This window comes from Megalobrama amblycephala, linkage group LG15 (assembly GCF_018812025.1).
Source record: "Megalobrama amblycephala isolate DHTTF-2021 linkage group LG15, ASM1881202v1, whole genome shotgun sequence".
Classification (NCBI taxonomy): domain Eukaryota; kingdom Metazoa; phylum Chordata; class Actinopteri; order Cypriniformes; family Xenocyprididae; genus Megalobrama; species Megalobrama amblycephala.
The window spans coordinates 21,467,691-21,493,622 of NC_063058.1; the positions used below are offsets into that span (position 1 = coordinate 21,467,691).

Genomic DNA, 25,932 nt, shown 5'->3' on the forward strand with positions numbered 1-25,932 from the left:
ACTACCACACAGACTGGATCACTACAACACATCCATGCCCACTGTCGCCATTCGCTTCACTCACGACCCGAAACTTAACCTAAAATATAAGCCCACCGATACGTGTACAATTCAAGTAACGCAGGAAACATGTAAATCACATTGTGTTTAGTAGAAAAAAGCATCGGTGTGGTCAAGAAAAACAATTTAATGTCAGTATTTTGAATTGTAAAATGCTCTGGCTGTGGAAACCCCTCTCTCTATGCATTGCCCTCACGCTACTATGTCTTATGTGTGTGTGTGTGTGTATATATATATATATATATATATATATATATATATATATATATATATATATATATATATATATATACATATGAAAGGCTATAATCACACACGAAAGTTTTCAATATGTCACAAAGCAGTTTTAATTTTCCACATAAAAAAGTAGATAAAAGTAGAAAAATAAGCAAACAGACTCTGAAATAACGCCAAACATTTTATTTTCACTGACACAGGACAGAAAATACAGTTTGATTACAAAATGCGTGATTCATCACAACTGTCACGTGAACAACAAACTTCCAGCTTTTTGATTTTGCAATATACACACATTTTAATCACACCATATTACTTACACCACACGTACAGCTTATTTCATGTAATAAAAGAGCTAAACAATTAGTCAAATAGGCTAGTTAATTCAGCACATTTTTCTCAGAAATACACTACGTCGTCCACACTGCAGCAACCACATGCAACTCATTTTACACAATTCAACTCAAACCGTTAAGCACATGTAGGGTTGCATGATATACAAAAACAGCAAAGCAGAAAAATAGTACAATTTTAAAGCAATAAAAAAAATATAAGACACGTAAAGCACAAATAATCTAATCACGTATTATTTGTCTTTATAATAATGTACATTTGATAACTGATGCATGAATACTTTGATATAGATATTTTACTTCATTACAATCTGCTTATAGAAACCTTAAAACATACAATTTTCGACACACACTCACATGTATCCTCTCAGTCTCTCACGTAACACATTATATATTCCTGCTTTCCCTCCTAGACACTCACAGATCCACCACAGACATCTTAAGCTTAACTCGACGCCTATTATATATATATATATATATATATATATATATATTTGCTTCTCTTTTTCAACACTACCCAGGCCCTCTGACCCTTTGACAATCCAAACAGGCCATATTTCACATTAGGCTAATTGTGCTCAAAATGGTGCCTAAACACGAGTTATGAAACATTATATATACGATATAATAAACTCAGCGGTATAAAAACAGCGTTATCTTTAGTTATAAGCACACTTGGGACGAGTGATACGTGTGAGTGGTACGTCAGCAGCAGCAGCAGCGCGTTTCAGCACCACGTGCAGTGGACAGCGACCGCCTGACAGATCAACAAACTCTCCGTTCAACCGTCTGAAGCTTCATACAACAATTTTAACAAACTATAGGATCCCAGAAATATACACCCCTCGATATTATAAAGCACCACAAGCTTAAAACAACAACAACCGTGTGCTGCTGCGGCTGTAATTTCCACACTCCTGACGCGGAAGTTTCCTGCGCTCACGTTCTTATTATCACAGTCACAACAAATGCATTTCAAGATACATATAGACTATTATTTAATTAGAACAAATGAGATTAAATCCGACTATGTCTTTGCGAATTTAAAAAACAACACAAGCGCTCTCGTGCGTCACACAGCTGAAGAGTTTAGAGTTACAACAAATGTATATCTATATATACATATATATGTATATATGAATTTATATGCAAGCATACTTTTTGTATTAACTCAAACACTTTATACATTATCATTTTCATATTCCCTCGCATCTCACATATCACGTTTCTCAAACGTCTGACAACGTAAGCAACGTCCAGCTCATTTATTAAAAACCCAGATAGTTTACAGACAAATATGGCAAATACCTGACGGTGTTATTGTGTTCCTACAAAGTAATTAACTTGCTGAATATCCATTGACAGGTGTAAAGCAGTCTAACAGACGTTGATCTTGTGGGGAGGATACAAAGTAAAGTTTTCCCAAATTTTCTTATCCTATGGGGGGAAATAAAATACATTTTAGTATTTTTTTTTTAAAGATTACATCTATTGAATCATGCATAATTTATGTAGCATCTAAAAATGTTGCTCATTCTGAAAATATAAGATATATAAATACATTTATAAGGTGAAAAACAAATCCTCTATAACATTTATTGAGGCACGTTCATATACTGTGACGCAGGCCACGTTATGTGGTTAAAAAAATGCAGACACTGATAAAATGCCACATACCTTTTTATTTCTCTCTGTCACATGTGAATGTTCTGGATCAGATGATTAACCGTAGGACCTCATCACGGTTTTCTCACGGCTGAGGCCTTTGCCATGCTAGACGGGTTTGGAAAGACAAAGGATGCAAAAAGAGATTTATGATTTCAAACATTAACAATATATCTTTTTTCACATGCTGTGCATACACACACACACACACATGCAGTCAAACGTCATATTTTTTTACATGCACTTCAATCCTTGTTCATCATTTTATTAAATTCCAAAACAACCTTTTCATATCAACCACATCTGTACAGATACCAATTATTAAAACAGACAACATCCTGTATTCCATGCTGGTCCTGCTTTCTTAAACATCTACAATTAATGTTTTAAAGGAAAAACTGCTGTAAACTATTAAAGTTTCAGCACATCTATATTGTAGATTATTCAGTGTCATTTTATATTATAGAAAAAGCTCAAATTTAGCAAATTGACTTGTAAGGCATAAGTTGCTTTGCTTACTAAAAACCCTTAAATTTAAGATGCGTATGTACATTAACACATTTAAAAGAAAATATAATAAATCAAAATGTAACTAACTATGCTTTGTACTATAACTGCATGTTTGTGTATCGTCTGCCCTGTCGTCTCAAAGCTCACGTATACGTTTCACAACCTCTAGGCCATGTGCTCACTAACACACACACACACACACAGCCATTTACATGTGCGCAGACGATCGTACGAATGTCCGTATTTATACACTTAAACGCTCATATATGCATATAAGCGGTTTTAGGGCCTCCAAACAATCACATGAAGCCTTGCAACATGAACACACACATCCATGTGCGCTCTTCTAGTATGTAAATATATACACACACACTCATATTATCAGTACAACTGACAAAAACACACACACTCACTCATATATGTTCATATTCACACAAAACATTTCGCATACGCACACACAGAGGCCTTGTGATGATACAGAGCTTTCTGATATACACTTACACACATGTAGCTATTTTGTTCGTATGAAAATGTCACACACGTACTGTCTGTAATAATAACGGCAAAAATGAACATGCTTTATATTCATTTTCAAACACACACACACGCACATTCATAAATATCTGTGCATTAATAACACAAAGCTATGAAACACATACACATTCCTGTACATTCATATTAATGTGCACACAGACTCACACACACTCGCTTCATCTGTCGTATTCTCAAACATTTACACAATATATATATATATATATATATATATATATATAAATAAATGTGCATTGATTTACAATGCACTACTTTACAATAGTATACTTGAACATTTCACACACAACTTACCAATGTTTTGCACACGCCAACACCTTAAACTAACACATACACACATTCCTCATGCATTCTTGCTGATACTATACTGACAAAACATACACATCTGCCTCTACATTCTATTCACAAGACATTTTGCACACACACATTCACAATAAAATGCTATTAGAAGTAATTCTGACACACACTCTCACTTGAACACACATTCCCAGAGCACTTTGTGTGGGTATGCAAACATATGACACAAGCAACAGTTATATATGGCACTGGATACACACACACACACACACAGATTTGGCCTGAACAATGAAAATTTGCTCATGATAGTCATAAAAACCACGTCACTATGTGTTTCCTGAGACCCACATGCTGAATACATACTGACTAGGTACAATAGTACAGTATGTTAAATTATCAATATCAAAATCAAACACAGAATGATGACAATTAGCTGTACAGCATCATTCAAATACACACACACACTTGTAAATATAAATGTATAGAAAATATCAATTAGTTTACCAGCATCTGAGGTTATCTAATGTTGTTATACTTCAGTCGCCTCAGTCTTGCAGGTTCTACATTTCATACAAACAAAAAAACACACACAAAAAGACCAAAAACAGGAAACAAGACTATTGTAACCCTATAAAAACTTGTGTGAAGGCTTAAAATGTGCAGGTGAAACTGAGTGACAGTGCATACGATTAGTATAAAACTAATTGTTAAAAGAAGTTTTTGCATTAGTAAAGATAAACAGGATAAAAATCCATACTTAATCATGTTTTATTGTACATTTGTTGATGTATCTTTAGAAAATATCTATAACACCCAAACTTATATACAGATAAAAATGTATTGCATTCACTATAACTAATTTGTGCAATGTTTTTGATGCATTCATTCTGTATTGCTGGTTTTGAGAGTTTGATAAAACTGATCAAACGTTCTTTTAAAAAAGACTAGATGTGACTTTATTTATATAAACAGTATTATTTTTGGTCAGCAAGACTGCAGTAATATAATAAGCGTCTCCCTCTGTACGTCGTCGTCTTTTTATGTGCAGCTGGAGCCTGTACTTTCCTAACGTCACTACCAGACCTGACTTGATACATATATATTGCTTTTTTAACATTACATACATGATTTTGTTCTTTAAACACATGTAATAGGGATCAATGCCCTTTTGGAAGATATTCCAATCCACCCAAACACAATTGAATGTGAGCATTCAAGGTTTTGCTCACTCAGAGTTATTTACATTTCTAAAGGTGATTTTATGACATTACAAACTGAATTCTGCTCTCATTCTTGCTAATTATAAATAGTTCCTATTTTTAAACATTCACTGTAATTGATTCACATTTGCAAATGTATTTCTTGAATGATCAGTCAAGATTTGCGGGTCACTGAGTTTCACCTGCGTGAATGCATGTCATGGTACAGAAAGTGCGTTTTGCATTACAATTATTTAAAGCTTCCCTGTAGGTATGTTTAGGTCTAAACAGGTGTCGGTTGATACCTGGTTTATTGGTCAACTCCCTCTTTTTCCTCCGTCAACTTCCATTCCTGTCTCTCCTTCCATGAGGAACGCAGTCAGTTCAGCTTCACAGCTCGCTTTTTGCACAGATGTCTGGTCATCTACAAATAAAAGACAAACAATTACCACAAAACATGTAGACAAACACACCCACACAGCATCTGCATTCTTTATTTGTGCTAAAATTGTTAATAAAAAAATAGCAATGCCAATTAATACTTGATAATTCATATTTTTTGTATTGTTTTAGTTGATTTTATCAATTCTATTTTATTTTTTTAGATTGTTCTGTGAATAAATGAATGTGTTCTAACGTTGTAAAGTTATAATTTCTTCTCCATTCATAGTACAAATTAAAATCTTTACTTATTTCATAAAATTAATTCCTACACACTCTTTCACAGCTTTTAATTTCAACATACTTTATATGATATTTATATAAATCAATATGATCAGCTGTGAAATACTAAAAGGATTTTCATCAGAGTGTGATATTTTTTAAAAAAGAGCTAAGTTTAGTTTTTAATAAAGTCATTTTTCGATAGAGAACTGAAAACTTAAGATTTACATTTAAATTAATGTATTTTAACAAAAGATTCAATTCGACCACGTTCAGAATTAACTGACTGTGTTTAAAAACATAGTAGCTGAAATTAATTATTTATATATATATATATGTATAATTTTGCATTGGTTCTATAGAAAGCACATTATTGCATGTATTTCTGTGGCAGTGAGGTCGTGACATGTTCGCATGACGGGACCACCCTCTTAGGTACAAGCAGACACTCCCCTTCCCTAAAAATTCTGCCCGGAACTGACTCATCCCTCACACCTTCCCTGACTCATCCATGGATGGATGGAGGGAATGTGAGAAAAGAGAAAAGAAGGGGCCCACATATGCAAATATTCCTCTTGTTAGTGCATATGGCCATCATTTATATGTTATTTGTTGTTACGGGAGGTTAATGTTGGCATCATGTTCCTCTGAACCGATTAGAATGACGGTTAAAAGTTTCAGATTTATCTCATATGTCATTTTGCAGACAATTTAGGAAAGTCACAGAATTCTTGAGATGGTAAAAAGGCTTTAAGTGTTATTTAGTGGCACAATAGCATGATGAAATGTTCGAGAGGAGATAAAATAACATGTATTGGACACGACACATCCCCAGACCAGCAAATAATATGAGCTTAAGGGGAAAAAAAAGAGGGTAAAATGAAAAAACTCTGTGCTTTGTGACATAAAAAAAGCTTGTTTAAGGTTGCTTTTCTATATAATACAACATGGAAGCAACGTTGCTTGTTTGCCATGCTTTTTAAAATTTTGATAGCCTGGTTTAGATTGTGGTTATTAATAGTTAAACATTAATTTCTGAGTGTTAAAGAGAAATTAAAAACTCAATGCTATTTAAAGATAAAGTAGAAAAGTAAAAACAAACATCAAGTTTAAACTTACTATGAATCTAACACTGAACAAAAGGGACTTTTCCCTGAGACGTGCATCTTTAATAAGATAAAACTGACTGGGTGAGAATACGTCTTTTGCACACCCAGTTAATCAATTAATAAATGTATCGTCAAAAAACTATAATTGTTTTTCTCAAATGTGTGTATGTTTTAATTAATTTTTCAAATGGAGAGACATGAAAAACACACATATAGCCTTGAGTAAAAAAAAGTACCTACGTGTATCTGAATGCATCTCAAAACTCACTACGGAATGAAAAAACAATACATATATATATAAATATGAGATATTATGACAAAAATATTTGTAATATTTTTTTTAAAGAGGTAAAATTTTCAAATTAAATAAATTGCTAAATGAAAATAACCCATCGTAGCCAGTGTTGCATCCCTATCCTCACTAAAATTATACTATAATGTCAGTAAAATATGACTCTAAATTTGTACAAAATAGTATTTATGATTTGACAGTACAGTAAATCTGTATTAAAACTCTTTGTCTCAAATTGTTTGTCAGCATTTCAATGTTATGTCATGAAATTTCTGCTGGGAGGTTTTAAAAAGTTAATAACAGTGTTTAAAGACCAAATCAGACAATATTGTGGCACTAATACCTTAAAAAAGAAAGACAGAGAAAAAAAAGCTTGGCTAATTTAATGTCTTTTAGGGGCCGTCATACCGTCCAGCCTGTGTTAATACTGTCCCTTACTTTGTAGGTGATAAATATTTTTATGATACACTTAAATATTTTTTCCATTTAAAAAACACTGAACTAAAATGATCCTGCACATTATTGTAAACTAAACTGCAATGAGTAGTACTGTCAAAAAACTGTTAGAAGTCACACACAAACATCTCTAAAACTAAAACTATTGACGAGCCAATGCAAATATCAGATTTTCCACATTTTTTGCAGCTCAATTTGATATCTCATATAACTTCAGTGGTCATTTTAACCTAAAACATTGCAAAACAAGTCAAGAAAGTAAAGGCATGCAGTGAAAGCTACTTTAATGCAGACACAAAAAATATTTTCATGTCCTTTTGTCGTACTTAAATACTTAACCACCTTTTCTTTCTTTTTAAAACTATCTACATGCATGCATAGATATGAAATCAGTGTGTGTGTGTGTGTGTGTGTGTGTGTGTGTGTGTTCTTGTGCCTATGCACATATCAAGTATATTTATACTTGTGAAAATTTCTTTAACCTAATTGTTATAGGAATAAATATTTAATATGTATTTAACATAAATATACAACATACAAACCCGAACAATGATCCAATTCACTACAGAAAAAAAGCCATGTTTTCCATATACCAAAAATCTTAATATGCTTTTCTATCAAAACTTATACAAATATCACATGTTAAACTAAAAGAAAGACTTGAAAATGTCAAGCAATTGTCCTAACACACAGTAAACAGGGCGCCACACCCACCTTAGTGACTTTCAGGCCGTTTCATGTAAACTACAACCGGAGCACTTAAGACGTTACACAGGCCTGAAACCGACAGTTTCACAGGCATAATAATAACACAGAAAAACCTTCAACAGTTGAAACCCTGTCATATATTGAGAAATCCTGTCCCTGCTGCAGTTTCAAACGGTTACTGGCAAACAATGACAACAACTCTCGCAAAGGACAGAGGCGGGAAAAATGAACTTACGAAGACGGTGAGGTCACGAGCAACACCGTTTGGGAACCTTCGGCTACTCGAGCCGTTCATTTCACTTTCTGTTTACTTGACATGATGGATCCCTCAAGGTTTTCCTGCCCTGTGCACAAACACAAGAACACAAAGTTGTACATAAATACCAGTGGGAACGTTTGAATGCTCCGCTTCTAAAACATACAACACGTTTAGTGAGTTGGTAATAGTAAAAACAAAGCATGGGAAAGACATCATCGTGTCATTAACATAATGCATTGCATTGGTGCACTTTTCAAATAAGTTTAAATACGCATAGCACGAGAATAAGATTCAGTCACTTAACTAAAAGTTTCGTCAAATGAATTAGACGGTAGAAAAAGTCACACTGGGAAAACATAAGACCAGTAAACTTTAAAGCGTAAGATTGACTGATGGCATAATTTATTAGTTAAGGAAAGTTCACTGCACTTTTTGACCACTTTGCATTCAGTTACTCATGCAGTGAAAAAACGAGTAGAAATGACAGAAGTTATTGGCACACGTTAAATAGATAGAAAAACAGGCGTTTTAACATAAAAAGAAAACGGTGCATGCTCAGCGTATATGAACTTATAACCCTATTTAATATGCATTTCTGCAGTCAAACAAGTTATAATGATTCAAAATTATGATTATAAGGCCAAAAATCTGCCTTATAAACCTGTAAATCCACCTTGTGTCTCCGCTGCTTTCGCGTGAGCGTCAAATAAATCACTTCAAACTCAAAACGAACACTTACATGATTGTGTATTACAGGGAAACTACTCAGATGACCACAGTCCTCTTGAAGTATGAAAATAAACTCCATAAAGTTAAAGTTTCCTAATATTTCTTAACCAGGACCTCGTCTCTTCACGTCATGCTTTTTTACTTTTAATTGCTCTATTTATACCCTTATAATCGAAGGCTTTTATAAAGCAATAATGTGTGAGGGAACACACTCGGTTGAGACAGAATTAATGTTAGTCTGACCTGAAGGAATTTGGGGTTGTCGTCACTAAGGGACTTTGGAGCCCTGTCCAAATACTGTAGCATATAATGGGGGCATTTGTATTTGCACTTCCTCTCGCATATAGGACAGGTGAGTGTCACCGAAAACGGGAAATGACTTATGAGGTACTTGGGGGACCTGACTTCAAGATTGTAGTGACACGGATCGCGTCACTTCTCAGCTGTTGAGAATTTCTCAATGGACTGTGTCTGCATGGCATAAAAACTTTATCACCCAATGTGTCTACATGTTATATCGTGTGCGTAGGTGTGTCATATTTCATCGAAGTGTCATATTTCCAAAATACAGTGTGTGTGTATGAGAGAGTGTGTGTGTGTGTGTGTGTGTGTGTGTGAGAGAACGAGTGTGTGTGTGTGTGTATGTATGTAAAAAAGGGAGAGATAGAGAGAAGAAATAAAAGAAAAGAAAGCAAGGAGGTTGGGTGAAACCTTGTTGTCTTTGGGCACCTACGGTGACGTGTTCTCTTACACACACACACTCTCTCTCTCTATCGCACACACACACACACACACACACACACCATGGCACTCTGTCATGGGCTGATTTTTAATTTTAAACCTGTGTAGAACTATAACTGCGTCCGGCAGCTTGCATGTTATTGCGAATAGGGTGGGGTCATTTCAACATTGTTTGGCTTCTAAGTGAATAGCACACTAACGAGATGCCCCTCTCTCTCTCCCCCGAATGGACCACTGTGTTTTCCCACGTGCAAACTGAGAGGCTCGTTGGTGGAACTGTGGTGTTGTTTGGGTGACTTTTTGTAATCGTATTAACGAGAGCAAATATTCTGGCAATGGAGACGCCAGATAACTCTCGACAGGGAGGGAGATTTAGACTTTGGGGACGTAAGTGGGAGAGAAGTTCGGCTTTGCATTTGAGCCGCAATACAGTGATGACATTTTTTTTTTTTTTTTTTTGAGAAAAAAAAAATAACAAAGTATTTGTAGAAAATAAATACAATAATATTAATAATAAATATTAATATTAATAATAATAATAATGCAAGCATTTAATCCAAGCAGCGTATGGAGCATCAATCGGTGAATGCGCCTTCCGCAAATGCTTTTTGGGGTAAGGGCTTCCCAGCTAGATACTTATGAACAGCAAGCCCAGACCGCAAAAAGATTCGCGAAAGACAAATCTTGACATCAAACAGTGACATCCAGGTGGCTTGTGCATGGCTCTGGTTTCCCAATCCTATTGTGTCCAGACATCGGGAAAGCGAGACAGCGAAGCCCTTTTTTTCCGTGGCTGAACTGTATCCAACTCATTCACATTCTACGAGCATGGGAAGCTTTGAGAGCAGCCAGCATCCAAATGCCTGTATTCTGTGCGCGAGCGCTGTCCGCGGTGCTGAATTCACTCCTTCCCAGTAGTTTATTTTCGCTGGCTTTTCTCGTGCCTATACCGACGTGCGCTGCGATAATTACATCTAAACAAAGACACACATATGATACAGCGACCATTGCGCTCATTTCTTTTTGCCTCGCCGTTTTGTTGCTACTGTGGAATATATCCTCTGGTTCGTGATGCCGTTTAGTGGAGAACTGAGCAGATGAAGCGCTCTTGGTGAGGAGAGAGCAGTCTGTAATCTGCTTGCAATAAATAGAGAGCAGCGAGAGATCTTATTGGCGCAAACAAAAAATCGTCATCCACCAATCGGTTTCTTGCTTATATAGGGACCCCCCTTTTTGAAAAAAAAAAGGAAGAAAGAAAGGGGGGACCAAATTGTATCCTCGTTGGCGCAAGTGACCAGAAATATTCCGTGTAAGACAATAACATTTAATGTTTTTTTTTGTTGTTGTTGTTGTTTTCTGTTTTTACGCCGAATTCGTTCGCCGTGTCTCGTTTCAAAATGTCTCTCACACACCATGTCGGCGTGGCGCGAATTCATGTCTGCAAGAAATACATCGTCGTGTATTCATTCAAAACATGTATATAGCGTCATTTAAAAAAAAAACAAAACCGACTAACATTTTGAGGCATTTTGTAAATCAAAACACATCGCCAGCACGACGACAACAACACGACAGGCTTCTGAGGCAATTTCATTTCATGACCACAGAGAGTTCACTGGCTGATACCACTCAGTGAGGACACGGGGGTCTCTAAACTATCAACAGAACATAACAAATTCTATACATTAGAGTTGCATCACATCTGACATCGCCTGCAGACACAACAAACAAAACAATGGTAAGCTATTGGCACCACAAGAACTTTACATAAATGTTCTACATCCAACTTTACAACAACAACAACAACAACAACATTTTGCAAGCCGTCACAACTTAAGTGAAAAATATTAGTAATAATGGCACGACAACACCACACAAGGGGGTTCTCTCAGACAGTGATCCCTCTGGCACATATATTGGCCATACACTCAATCCAGCTGTGGAATGTGACTTCATTTCACTTACCCGTGAAGTTCTTGCATCCACGCGATCATTTGTCAAAATTCACAAGAGTGTCTCTTCTTGAAACTATACGAAGTGGGAGGGTCACGATCTATATCTGGACCCCCCCCCCCCCCAAACACACACACACACACACACACACACACACACAATCCCTCCCCTCCCCAGTCTAAATTCATCCCGAACCAAGACTCCCCCCCTCCCTTCTTCTTAATCACTGATATTCTTCTTGCGCCTTCGTGGTGCAAGGGGAGGTTGAGGTGGCTAGGCAAAAGAGACATGGCTTGAGATGTAACAGGTGTATATATATTAATATATATATATATATAGGCTATATAAAAAAGCCCAGATGCCACCATTATGAGGATTTTATTTGGTGGTCGCATCATTTGCGGACGTCTCCAGTCAGTCACGATTCTCCCCCTTCTGTCTGCACCGCACAGCGACTGCATCTCCTGACGCAGCCAACGCGCACATATTACTCACTATAGCAGTCACGACTCGGATAAATCCGTGTTTCCACTAAAATTACAACGCCAGCATTGACTTAAGAAGATCTTGCTATGTCTGGGATAGGTGTAGAGAGCCACAGTGTCTTTGAAAAGGTCAAGGTAATGAGTTTTTTTCTGCAAAGATCCGCGGTCATTCCTAGACTCACTACACGATTTTAAGCAAACTCTAATGTGAATTTGGCTTTTGAATACAGCCCCTGAACATATAAATGACAGTTCGCTGATGAAACAATGTGCACGCTGCACGGTTGAAGTTAGACATTTATTAAGAGGTGCTTTGATTAAAACAACACTAGCGGTCATTGTTTTGCGCAACTGCACAAATGGTGTTGAATGCAACGCGAACGCGTTAGTTTTGGCACAAGATCAGTAGTATAGTCCACAGCAATAGAAAACAGTCGATTGCAGTACTGTATAATGAAAATGACGTGGGCGGAAGAGTAATCCAAGTGAATCCGCCTATAGCTACACAGTCGCGAGCACATCTGATGGAAGTGTTCAAACAACGCACGCGGGAACGTCGCACACACACATACACACACAAAAAGTCCTAAAACTTAAGCTGCATTTTGAGAACGTGTGCGTAGTGGCATCCCTTTCACGGGTGGTGGCCAAAACAGGGCTGACCATTTAAGAGCGATTTTGGATGCACGGAACCCCTTGACGCCACACCAGGGTTTCCCTCGTCGGCTGTTGCTGGTGTTTTTCCTTTTGGCGCGGCGTCTTCCACCTATATTTATTAGCCTATTTTCCTCTTCACATATTTTGAGAGATATGTCCCCTCACTCTTCTAGTGTTGTCGGTTTCCATTCACACTTTCAGCTGTAGCGAAGAGGCAAAAATTGACTCAACAGCGCCGTCAGACAAAGGAGTTTGCTTTTTGCTTCACTTATTTACCATTCGCGAGGTTCCTGCTCTGAGGAGAGAGTGGGTTTATTGCATTTTTAACAAGTGGATGAAAACAACAAGGCACCTGTTTGAGAAGTGCACACAGTGTATACATGAAGCAAATGGTTGCTCGATGGAGGGAATGGGACGTTACTCAATGCATGCAAGAAATCGTGCAAAAAAAAAAAAAACATATAATCGAACCAAAAATCGCTGTGAATACGTACTTACCAGTGCAGCAAGCCCTTGCTGAAAGCAGGGAAAACACAGACATGAGTTCAAACCATCATACGTGACCATGTCACACAAAAACAAGCAAAATGAAAATCAAATACTGCCCTTGATACATATCTATCCTCAGCAACACGTCCAAGTTTCTCAGAATCGCAGTCCTTTTTATACAAGTGATACCCTCTTCCTATTTCTGGACCACGATCAAACACTGATGCTATTTTTAGCGCCCAGTAAGAAAAAAAAACACTCACAAAGACATCGCTCAGGAGCGTTACGTGGAGTGCATATAATGTACATTAATTTTGCCTCTCCAACTCCAACATGCGAGGGCTCCGACTCGCCTCCGATGCATCGCTGCAGTGATTTTTTTTTTTTTCTTTTCTCAAACGAACTGCTTCAGTGCCCTTCTCTCTTAAGGGCTAAATATTTCTAACGTCTCTTTCTTAGCACAAGTTGTTCCCGCTCTCCTCGTTCCTTTATGTCGCTCACCATCCTCTTTATTATACGCGTCTTACGCGGTGTGTCTCCATGCAACTTTCGCTTGGAAACTCGGGACGGATTCGCTGCTCATAAAGAAGAAAACACACGCACGCACGCACGCACTCACTCACACAGAGACACATACACGGACTCGCGCGCACAAACAACCATAATCAGTTGCACTGCGAGCGGAATATGTTTTGTCTTGAAAGCAGTACACAAACGATAATAATTAAAGCTTGCAGAATCTCTCTCTTTTTTTGAGGGCTGCGTCAGTTACTAGGCATTGACGTCACGTTTAGGTTCTCCCACTTCACAGTCTATGGCTGCTGATTACAACCGTCCCTGTTGTGCTCGCAGACAGCCTAACGCTAATGAAAATGGCTCGAAGCAAGCGAAAACGGGCTTAATAGGTGAAAGACGGAAAGTGTCCGCGCTGCAAGTGACCACAGCCCCGGTTTCCGAGAGCAAAACCACTCCTTGCGGTCGCCTGGCATCGTGAACAACTCACTTGCCAATGGATTCCGTGGCAGACACGCACCACTAGCCTATATATGATCTTTATCCATCCGTCGGATGATTTGCACATGTTCTGTGTACACTGTTTAAGGAGATCCCTAAAAAAGTTGGTGTTGCTGGGGTTGCCTCGTTCACATGAAGAGATGTGATTAATATTTCAGCTTCAAGTCAATGCAGTGTTACAAACGACAGACAGACTATGCCTTCTAAACATGTCGAATTGCAAAGCACACTACTAAAAGTGAACGTGCAGAACACAAAGTAATTTGACCAGTGCTGTAGAAACACAGGGGGTGGGGGGGGCCCCATCTTGCCGCATGGTGTCGCCAAACTCCATTCGAGAGCTGATAGAACTAGTGGCAGTTCACTTAAAACTCCGTTGAAAATCGCCTTAAAATAGGTTTTCGCTTTTGCGTAATAATTATTTTTTCAAATAATTAGTTTAATTTGCAAAATCAGATGGATAAAGTCACGTAAAGTTGATGGTTTTGCGACGCACGCGTCGCTGTCCGTGGTGCTCAACTATCGCATCAAGCTTTACGCAGTGTTTTCTCAACAGACACGAACTTATAATACGCACCTCGAGACTGTTTCTACTGTATTAAACACATCAGAATCCTGAGCATTTCATCGCCATGTTAGCTACAAGTGTATGAATGAGTAGAAGCTCCTATTCATAAAACACTGCGATGTGCAGGGATGAAGCTGATCCTACCTTCGCGACACACGGGATGTTCCGGAGAGTCGTCGGACTCCTGCTACTAAAATTGGAGGATCGTGAATGAGGGGGCGGTGATGAGTTGTGTGTGGGGGAACTGAAAATAGGTAAATATTTAGATCAAGGGCATAAATATAACATTTGTCATCATGCTTCCCTTAAAATAAATCAGTGTTCTGCAAAGAGTGACACAAGTGGAGGCTTTGATCTGACAATGAAGCTGGACGTTTGCACCCTCCGCTAAATCTAAAAATACCTCGATTTCGGCTGTGTGGGCTTGAGCTCACTCAGAGCTTCTCCTCATTTAACCCACCTTGCCTTAAATTTGACAGGGACAGCAGTCTCGAGTCTGTGGCTCCAAGAGTGAAAATCACAAACCTGCAAAAAAGAGCAACAATTCATGTTTTTTTATGTATTATTTAATATATCATTCAATTTAATAGGCTATATAATTTTATAATTATTAAATGACATTTAATTTCAATTCAAAATAAATGGTAAATAAAATAAAAATAAAAGATTAAAACAATGAGAAAAAAATAGTCTGATCCACAGTCTCAAATAAAGATTCACTATCTGATTGGCAGCTGCCAGTCAATAGCGACTTGATTACTTTAGAAAGCACCACCAGTGGAGGTACTAAAAGTCTTGAGTGAAATTAAACTTCCAGACCAAAAAGAGCATTCACCTCAAGATTTGGGGGTTTAAGGGGGTGTCTTGTGCTGACCAAGAAACACCCTTCTTTCAGTGCATTGCACATAATGCCCAATGATGTGTTGAATTATTATAATTATGAGCGTCAAGTTTTGCTTTGCTAAAATGTTTAATGTGATCTTTGACCTTCAGTATTTAGAGTACACTCTCCAACCACTTCATTAGGTACACCTTGCTTGTATCAGGCTGGACCCCCTTTTACCTTCAAAACTGCCTTAAAGGGTTAGTTCACCTAAAAATGAAAATTCTGTCATTAATTATTCACCCTCATGTCGTTCCACACCCGTAAGACCTTCGTTCATCTTTGGAACACAAATTAAGATATTTTTGATGAAATCCGAGAGCTCCTCCATAGACAGCAATTTAACCGACCCTTTCGGTCACCATGATTTTGCCAAGTAAGACATGTTCCTGGATCAATATATTTTGTTGATCCTGGAACAACATTCCAGTCTGAAAATTTAGTCTTAACCCTAGTCCTACCCCTAAACCTAATCCTACCCATAACTTATCCCTAAAATCAGAGGGGAAAGATAGGTGAATAACGTTGATGTAGAAGCACCTAACCCTGGTTGCAAGCCTAAACTTGACATAAACAGTAAACTTGTCCCTCAAATCTGATTGGTTGATTGGAATGTTGTTCCATGATCAACAAAGATGTTGATCCAGGAACATGTCTTACTTGGCAAAATCACGGTGACCAACACGGTCAAGGTCCAGAAAGGTACTAAAGACATTGTTAAAATAGTCCATGTGACTACAGTGGTTCAACCTTAAAGGTCCCGTTTTACGTGGTTTTTTGAAGCTTTGATTGTGTTTATAGTGTGCAATATAACATGTGTTCATGTTTCGCGTGTAAAAAAACACAGTATTTTTCACATAATTTACTTATCTGTATACCGCTGTTTCCACTGTCATAAAAACGGATTGATGACTTCCTTGTTCTATGAAGTCCCTCCTTCAGAAATACGTAACGAGTTCTGATTGTGCCAGCGGTTCCTGTGTTGTGATTCGACAGCTCTGAGCACATCTTGCCCGGAAAGGTCACGCCTCTTACCATAACGTGGAGATGCATGCGTTCAGTGTTATTGTAAACATGTCTTTAATTTTACCCTATCAATTTGAGCCGGAATCAGACCAGGTGATTGGACTGCTGGATGAAAATAACAGCGTTTCGACGACATGGCGACAAACACACTCTACAAACGCAACTCTTGTGTATTCCTGTGGGCGGAGGTTAGTCAAAAAACTGTTTTAGTGACGTCATTAAAGAAGGAAGTAGAGGGATGTAGTCCAAACTGGCCGTTCGATGTAGGCGACTTCTGTTAAATAAAATATCTCGCTTGGCATTGAACTTTGAGCTTTAAAATTTTACAGATTTTATTTATACTCTAACAACAACATTACACAATAACTAAAGTTTGAAACATGGGATCACGAAGAACGGGACCTTTAATGTTATGAAGCGACGAGAATACTTTTTGTGTGCAAAAACAAAACAAAAATAACGACTTTATTCAACAATATCTTCTAACGATGACTTTTGAAACGATTGAAAGAGGTGGTTAAATTGCTTTCTATGGAGGAGTCAGAGAGCTCTTGGATTTCATCAAAAATATCTTAATTTGTGTTCTGAAGATGAACGAAGAACTTACAGGTGTGGAACGACATGAGGGTGAGTAATTAATGAAAGAAATTAAATTTTTGGGTGAACTAACCCTTTATAGATTCAACAAGGTGCTGGAAACATTCCTCAGAGATTTTGGTCCATAATGACACACAGTTGCTGCAGATTTGTCGGCTGCACATCCATGATGCGAATCACCCGTTCCACCACATCCCAAAGCTGCTCTATTGGATTGAGAACTGGTGACTGTGGAGGCCATTTGAGTATAGTGAACTCATGTTCAAGAAACCAGACGATTGAGACGATTTGAGCTTTGTGACATGGCGAGTTATCTGCTGGAAGTAGCCATCAGAAGATGTGTACACTGTGATCATAAAGGGTTGGACATGGTCAGCAACAATACTCAGGTAGGCCGTGGTGTTTAAAAGATGCTCAATTGGTACTAAGGGGCCCAAAGTGTGCCAAGAAAACATCCCCTACACCATTAAACCACCACCAGCAGCCTGAACCGTTGAAACAAAGCAAATGAATCCATGCTTTCATGTTGTTTACGCCAGATTCTGCCCCTACCATCTGAATGTCGAAGCAGAAATCGAAACTCATCAGACTAGGCAGCGTTTTTCCAATCTTCTATTGTCCAATTTTGATGAGCCAGTATGAATTGTAGCCTCAGTTTCCTGTTCTGAGCTGACAAGAGTGGCACCCGCTGTGATCTTCTGCTGCTGTAGCCCATCTGCTTCAAGGTTTGATGCGTTCAGAGATGCTCTTCTGCAGACCTTGGTTGTAACAAGTGGTTATTTGAGTCACTGTTGCCTTTCTATCAGCTCAAACCAGTCTGGCCATTCTCCTCTGACCTCTGCGATCAACAAGGCACAGAACTGCCACTCACTGGATATTTTCTCTTTTTCGGACCATTCTCTGTTAAATCTAGAGATGGTTGTGTGTGAAAATCCCAGTAGATCAGCAGCAGTTTCTTACAATACTTAAACCAGCCCGTCTGGCACCAACAGCCACGCCACGTTCAAAGTCACTTAAAGGAACACTCCACTTTTTTTGAAAATATGTTTATTTTCCAACTCTCCTAGAGTTAAACAGTTGAGTTTTACCGTTTTCGAATCCATTCAGCTGATCTCCGGGTCTGGCGGTAGCACTTAGCTTAGTTAGCATAGCTTAGCATAGTTCATTGAATCTGATAAGACCGTTAGCATCTCGCTCAAAAATAACCAAAGCGTTTCAATATTTTTCCTATTTAAAATGACTCTTCTGTAGTTACATTGTGTACTAAGACCGACGGAAAATGAAAAGTTGCGATTTTCTAGGCCGATATGGCTAGGAACTATACTCTATAATCAAGGAACTTTGCTGCCGTACCATGGGTGCAGCAGGCGCAATGATATTACGCAGCGGCTGTGACCCACTGCTTGCACAGGGAGCGTGTCTTGCAACCATGGAGACATTTGTGAGAGACGCTGTGTAATATCATTGCGCCTGCTGCGCTCATGGTACAGCAGAAAGCCCACACAGCAGGAGACTCCTAGGTGGATCCGCATTCAAGTGGCCAAACCCGCGTGACCGTCACATTCGTTTTGGCGCCGCCCAGAGGATCAGCTTCGCCTCCGGGTGGCGCCATAAATTCTACTGTCAATCAGCGAATCCTGAGCGGACCCATGTCGGATCCGCAGACGCGCACGCACCTTTACTGTAATGGTTGTATCAATTTGCAGGTCCCAAACGGACCCGCCGCGGAGGTAAGGTTTTAATCGCGGATGCGGAGTGGATGCAGCGCGGAGCCACGGCAGGTCCGTGATCCGCCTTCGTTGCGGTTCCGTCTAGGGCTGCACGATTAATCGCATGCTATTCTCACGCGCATTTCGTCAGTAATGCCGGTTCCCTGATTACCGCTAAATCGCCATCACCTGTTTTTAAACGGAGCGCCTTTTAATAGACGGAGCCGTAGTTCACGGACAAGCCACGCAATATCGCGTTCATTATCGCAGGCGATTCATCTGCGATATGAACGCGATATTGCGTGGCTTTTCAGTGACCTACGGCTCTGTCTATTAAATGCCGCTTCATTTGAAAGCAGGTGATGGTGATTTAGCGGTAATCAGGGAACCGGCTTTACTGACGAAATGCGCGTGAGAATAGCATGCGATTAATCGTGCAGCCCTAGTTCCGTCACTGCGCGCAAGTAGACGCCGATACAGGTCCGTTCGCGGATACGTTCCGGAAGTCGCGATACCTCCGCGGCCGATCCGTCACGGAATTCTTTTGCTGTGAGGGAAATTCCTTGATTATTATGCTGGAATGAGAGTATAGTTCCTAGCCAGAAAATATAGTTCCGGCCTAGAAAATCGCAACTTTTCATTTTCCGTCGGTCTTAGTACATGATGTAACTACAGAAGAGTCAAGTTTTAAATAGGAAAAATATCGAGACTCTTTGGTTATTTTTGAGCGAGATGCTAACGGTCTAATCAGATTCAATGAACTATGCTAAGCTATGCTAAAAGTGGTACCGCCAGGCCCGGAGATCGGCTGAATGGATTTGAAAATGGTAAAACTCAACTGTTTAACTCTAGGGGAGTTGGAAAATGAGCCTATTTTCAAAAAAAGTGGAGTGTTCGTTTAAATTGCATTTCTTCCCCATTCTAATGCTCAGTTTGCTTCAGCAGATTGTCTTGACCATTTCTGCTAGGGCTAGGACAATGCATTGCGATTCATGGATCAATTCTGATATTTTCCAAATGCATCACAAATCGATTCTGAACTTAGTTTTTAACAGCAGATGGCGCTCTAGGCTAGTTTTTAACCGCACGCACAAATGCTCATGAAGAAGAGCGCTCGTGCGTTCGGCTGAATGTACTTGCACCTCAGAATGCTTTTATGATGTGAGATTAATGTAAACAGCCCACTGCAAACACCCATGTAATCCACTTCAACGTTTTTGAACTTTACGAATGATTATTTTATAGAAGGTTCAAGTGGTGTGTGTAAGGAACTGGAAGGAAGCAAAGTACGGCTGTTTCTAAAGCATGCAGTGCCATCTGCTGTTGAAAATCTAACCTCAGATTTGATATGAGAGAGAATCACGATAAATTCAGAAAATCGATCCAGAATCATTTCTCGAATCGCAATACATCGATATATTGTCCCAGCCCTAATGCCTAAATGCACTGAGCTGCTGCCATGTGATAGGCTGATTAGATTTTTGTGTTAACAAGCAGTTGAACAGATGTGCCTAATAAAGTGGCCGGTGAGTGTATATGCTGGGATGGACGCATCTCATCAATCTTTATTGTTGACGGACACTGCTCACATAGGTAGTCTTGGCCATAATCTTCTTCCAGGTCCCATCAATAACATAATCCAAAATATTTGCTTTGGCCTTTCGTCACATGTTTCTTTTTCCTTTGTTTGATGTCCCCCCACCCATCCCCATCTCCTCGGTTTTGTTCCACTACAGCCAGAAACATAGATGTTCTAGGAAACAGACCCTGCCCCACTGGTTTCTATTGGAGAGTTGAGAGGGGAATCAGAATTGATGAGGGTTTGTTTGAATTTCAAGCTCAGATTAAGAATCTCCGCCCTTATAGCCCTTTCTCTCTGTTTATTTTTCCGTCTCTCCTGCCTAAATGATGTCAATGGAAGCCGAGCTATAGAGCTATTTATAGAATCTCCCCCTCCCATCAGAATCACATGGTTCAGAGCCGAGGCACAATGACTACCTCAAGAGAAGAGTCTGCATGAATAGAGACGGTGAATATTTATGAACGGGCAAGCTGTCACATGATGTCCCTCCTGCATAACATGTTAAGAATGTCAGAGCTTTCATGTGCACGTTCACACCAAGTTTGCCGTCATTCATTTATACATTAATTCATGCGTTACCCCCTCTCGTAATATATTAATTCATTCAAAAGTTAGTTGGGACCTGAACTTCCCAGATGCAAATGGCAGAAGAACAATCAACCAACTAACTTGTGCATGCAAAACCCTGAAGGGTCCTGGCTTGTTTGCATCTCTCAGCTGCTGCTGCTGCTGCTGCTTTGCCCACATCGCATGATCCTTCACGTTTCATCCAGCCCCTTGTCTCCGTTCACATACATAGGCCTATTACATAACAAGGCTGCGCGAAAGAAAGAAAGGTATTAAAATGTATTTACGGTTAACATAACTTAGACAGGTGATTTGTGCAGGGTGAACCAACACTGATGAGCAACAAGCCATCAGAACAAGCAAAAGGCACAAACTGATCTGTGTTTCTACGGTTATAAGTTATTAAAGACATGTCGCATAGTCTATTAGTCTATTTATAGCACTATGTGTAGCCACAACAGCCACACGTGTGGAAACCACTTCTTTCGGGTTCCTAGTTGACATGTTAACACTCACTGGTTGCTATATTTAGTAAGCCTGGCAGTGCTGTTACTATTCCAGGCATTGTACATGAGGGGGCGGATGGTACTCTTTCATGAAAAAGAGGATAGCTTTTCTTTTTCTTGCAGTTCTTCAGCCATACTTCTGTCGTGAGTCTTTGCAGGGTGTGACAACTCGTTTCCAACTTCTCCTGCAGAGCACTGTGAACAAATGAATATGTATTAAAAGTAATGGCATTTAGTTGAGTGCATCATGTGTTCTAAAAAACAAAAAAAAGTATAGGGATGGGCATCGTTAAGAAATGAACGATTCAGATTCACAATTGATTCGTTAACTGTTCCATTGTCGGTTCTACTTTTGAAGCAGAAACCTTGAAGGAGGAACATTTAGAAAAATGAAAAAAGCTATTCTTATTGCGTTTACTCACCTCAGTGGTCTGTTGCCAGATGATGAGATCATTTCAGATTTCATCAGAACGGACATAAATCAGAAATAAATTCTTGCAAAAGCTGCGTTTACACAAAGTTTTAAGAGGCCACACAAATACTAACCTTTAATTGGTTCTCAAATATAAAATGTGAACAAACAAAATAAAAACACGGATTACAACAGAACTCATAATGTATGATTAACTAGGCCTATATGAACCGGACAATAACTATGACAAAAAACAGTAACAACTTCGATTGATTCATTGTAGTGTTTGCTAAAAGAACCTCTTTATGCCCCGTTTACACTAGTGCGTTTTCGTTTTAAAGTGCATAACTTTTGCTACGGTTACGCCTGTCGTTTACACTACTCCGGTGTAAATGGAGCAAAACGATGACGTGGCTCTGTAAACAATAACATAACACAAGACGCGTCACTCGTATTGTTTTGAATGGGAGAAAGTGCAACACACAATATGGCGGAATAAGTACTGCCTTCTAAATAAGAGCCAATCGCTGATTGGTAAAGTCATCGTGTCACTACAGCAGCCGTTACAACCTCCGGTTCCTATAGAAACAGTCAGACGCGCGCCTCCGAAATGAGACGCAAGAGATGCGCATTTAGGACTGCGCATGCGCATTAATTTGATCCAGTCTGAAAAATATCGTTTTTTGTCATGATTCAAGCGTTTAGAAACAAAATTTATGAGACAGTCGTTGTCAGATTTCATTGGTGATTTCAAATATGAAATTTAATGGAAAGCTTGGCAAACAGCTTTGGAGAATTTGATGTTTCCCCATTCAAAGAGATAGGAGCTGCACTTGGATGCCCGAGAGGCATTTCAAAGATGGCCGCTGAGTGAAATGACTGAACTGCAATCTTTGCTAGCTTTGTTGTCATTTTTCGCAGCCATTGTGCCATTAAACTCTGCATTTTTTAATACTGCAGCTGCCTACATGTGCAAGAGGCAACTGTTTACACTTGTATGCGCATGCCCAGTGTACATGAACGGTCATGTGACTTGCGTTAGAGTCGTGTAATGTAGACTGAGATCGTTTCTGAAAGGCTGTGGATTGAAACTCTCAAGACCCATAAAGGTACTCAAAACATATTTAAAACAGTTCATGTGAGTTCAGTGGTTCAATCTTAATGTTATAAAGCAACGAGAATACTTTTTGTGCGCCAAAAAAAAAAAAAAATAACGACTTTTCAACAATATCTAGTGATGGGCGATTTCAAAACACTGCTTCTGAGCTTCACGAATCGAATCAGTGATTCGGAGCGCCAATGTCACGTGATTTCAGCAGTTCAGCCGTTTGATAGGAGATCCGAATCACTGATTCGAAACAAAAGATTCATAAAGCTCAGAAGCTGCACGAAGCAGTGTTTTGAAAACGTTCAACACTAGATATTGTTTAAAAGACTAGATATTGTTTGGTGCACAAAAGGTATTCTTGTCACTTTATAATATTAGGATAGAACCACTGTAGTCACATGAACTGTTTCAAATGTTTTTAGTACCTTTATGGATCTTGAGAGTTTCAATGTCATTGCTGTCAATGGAGGACTCACTGAGCGGATTTCATCAAAAATATCTTCCGATAGATGAACGAAGGTCTTACAGGTGTAGAACGACATGAGGGTGAGTAATAAATTACATTATTTTCATTTTTGAGTGAACTAACCCTTTAATTCAATAAAAAGAATCGGTTCATAAGAGTCATTCATTTGGGAATCTAACTACAGTGGTTACACTGTATGGTTTTGATTCACTAAAAAGAACTGGCTCACAAGAGTCATTCGCTCTGGAATCTGGTCTGGTCAAGCAAGCTGAATTATTTTTATTTACTAAAAAGGATTGGTTCATGAGAGTCATTCATTTGGGAATCTGACTGCAATGGCCATGCCATATGTTTCTGATTCATTAAAAAGTACAGATTTATGTGATTCATTCTATTGGGAATCTGTCTACACTGACCACGCTGTGTTTTTTGATTCACTAAAATGAACCGACTCATATGAGTCCATCTTCCAAACATCGGACTACTGGTCGTTTTTTGTTTTGTTTTTGTTTTGTTTAATAGAGTCTACCTAAAAAATGGCTCTTAAAAATCATTATGTTTGCGCTGTATGTTCGGACTCGACTCACATACTGTTTTCGCCTACTATAGTATGGAAGTAGGCATATTCAGTATTTAGTACACTGTTCAAATCGAACGTGGTTCCAGTATTTCCTCAAACAAGATTTTCCTTAAACACAACATCAGTGAGCCTTGTGAAACCTCAGGTGACCTGCTATTTGAGGGATGTATTAAAGTGCCACATTTAATGTAAATAACGTTAATTAGTCGACTTGTTGTGGTGGTTTTCCACTCGAACCGATAAAGCCACTGCCCCACCTGCTCACTGCAGTATCGTGAACATTTTGTTTGATATCGTACGCTTGTTGTGCCAGCCTATTTGCCCACCTCTTGATTGGTCCATCGATTTATCACGTCTTACAGAAATAGCCGATCACTAGCGTGCTGTCTTGTTAAACGACAAAAGTAAGGCACGTCTTTAGCACGACCAGAATCAAAGAGAAGGTTTCTCATTCAGTCAGTTTATCTCTCACAGTGAGCGCGTGAGATGGCGCGTGAGGAGCTGAGGAGCTACAGTGACTGATTTGGGAAATACCTAGTCACGAGCGGCCGACGCTGTGTTCCAGTGGTCTGATAGCGCCACCTGGTGGTCGATGAACAGACCTGTTGGAGCGTGACAGATTTAACCCTAAAATGCGTCAGTGTCCAGTTTTGTTTGCTAAACATTTCACATGAGGCGGTTATTTCATCCGACATCATTTAATTGTTTTCACATTACTATTTTAAATTAAAATCAAGTAGGCTATATGTAATTTTAGGCTATAGTGCTTTCTATGAACTTCTATTGTTCTTTTGTTGATAGCTTACCCATCATCACATACCTTTGCATTTTTTTTTAGATTTTACACTTATTGCTGGGTCTTACAATGTAGACAAAATCTCACACATTTCCACAATATAAATTAAAATTAAAAATGAATTTTCACTGACATAGTCTAATTGTATCTCAATTGTAAGATGCATTTGAGTTAACAATAATTGCTAATAATTACACAACACTAGAAAAACGTATTAGACATTATATTAAAACTATTGATTAGAAAAAACTATTTAAATGATCATAAACTTCCTTTATAATATCTTAGAGTCGTTTTGAATGCTTTTTTCCTGTTCTAAACTGTAAACGTAGATGGCCATCTAGTGGTGTGATTCTTCCAAACTAACTACAGTTATCAAAATTGTTTAATATTCCATAAATTTGATCATTCCTGAGGACATGAAATGTGAAGATTGCAACACACATACACACACCAGTCTGTTACAGACATTCCCAGGTGAAAAGTACACTTCTATAATGTACTAAAAGTGCTATTTTCACGCACTAATTATGTACTTAATTAGTACTAAAGAAGAATTTTTAGAAAAAAATTTATTTAGTTACCACTTACAGTACCCTATGGGTTCAAATGTACTATAAGTGATATCTGAATACATTTTTTTAAATACACAGATAGTATATTAAAAGCACATTTTAGCTCATATTTCATGGTGTCTCAAAATAGCA

General features: G+C 38.7%; 1 long non-coding RNA gene across 12 annotated transcripts; it reads right to left on the reverse strand.

Annotated features, from left to right (window-relative positions):
• Positions 1 to 465: 465 nt before the first annotated feature.
• LOC125247730 lies at positions 466 to 25,258 on the reverse strand. Of its 12 annotated transcripts, none has more exons than XR_007180157.1 (9): positions 24,756 to 25,258; positions 21,874 to 22,058; positions 21,460 to 21,607; positions 15,454 to 15,518; positions 8,334 to 8,442; positions 5,176 to 5,294; positions 4,176 to 4,231; positions 2,328 to 2,423; positions 466 to 2,087 (listed from the first exon to the last, which is right to left on the reverse strand). It is a non-coding gene; the product is annotated as an uncharacterized LOC125247730 (long non-coding RNA). The 12 variants fall into 12 exon arrangements; XR_007180156.1 differs by lacking the exon at positions 24,756 to 25,258 and adding an exon at positions 22,286 to 23,076; XR_007180161.1 differs by lacking the exons at positions 15,454 to 15,518; positions 21,460 to 21,607; positions 21,874 to 22,058; positions 24,756 to 25,258 and adding exons at positions 13,417 to 13,438; positions 15,138 to 15,384.
• Positions 25,259 to 25,932: the final 674 nt, after the last annotated feature.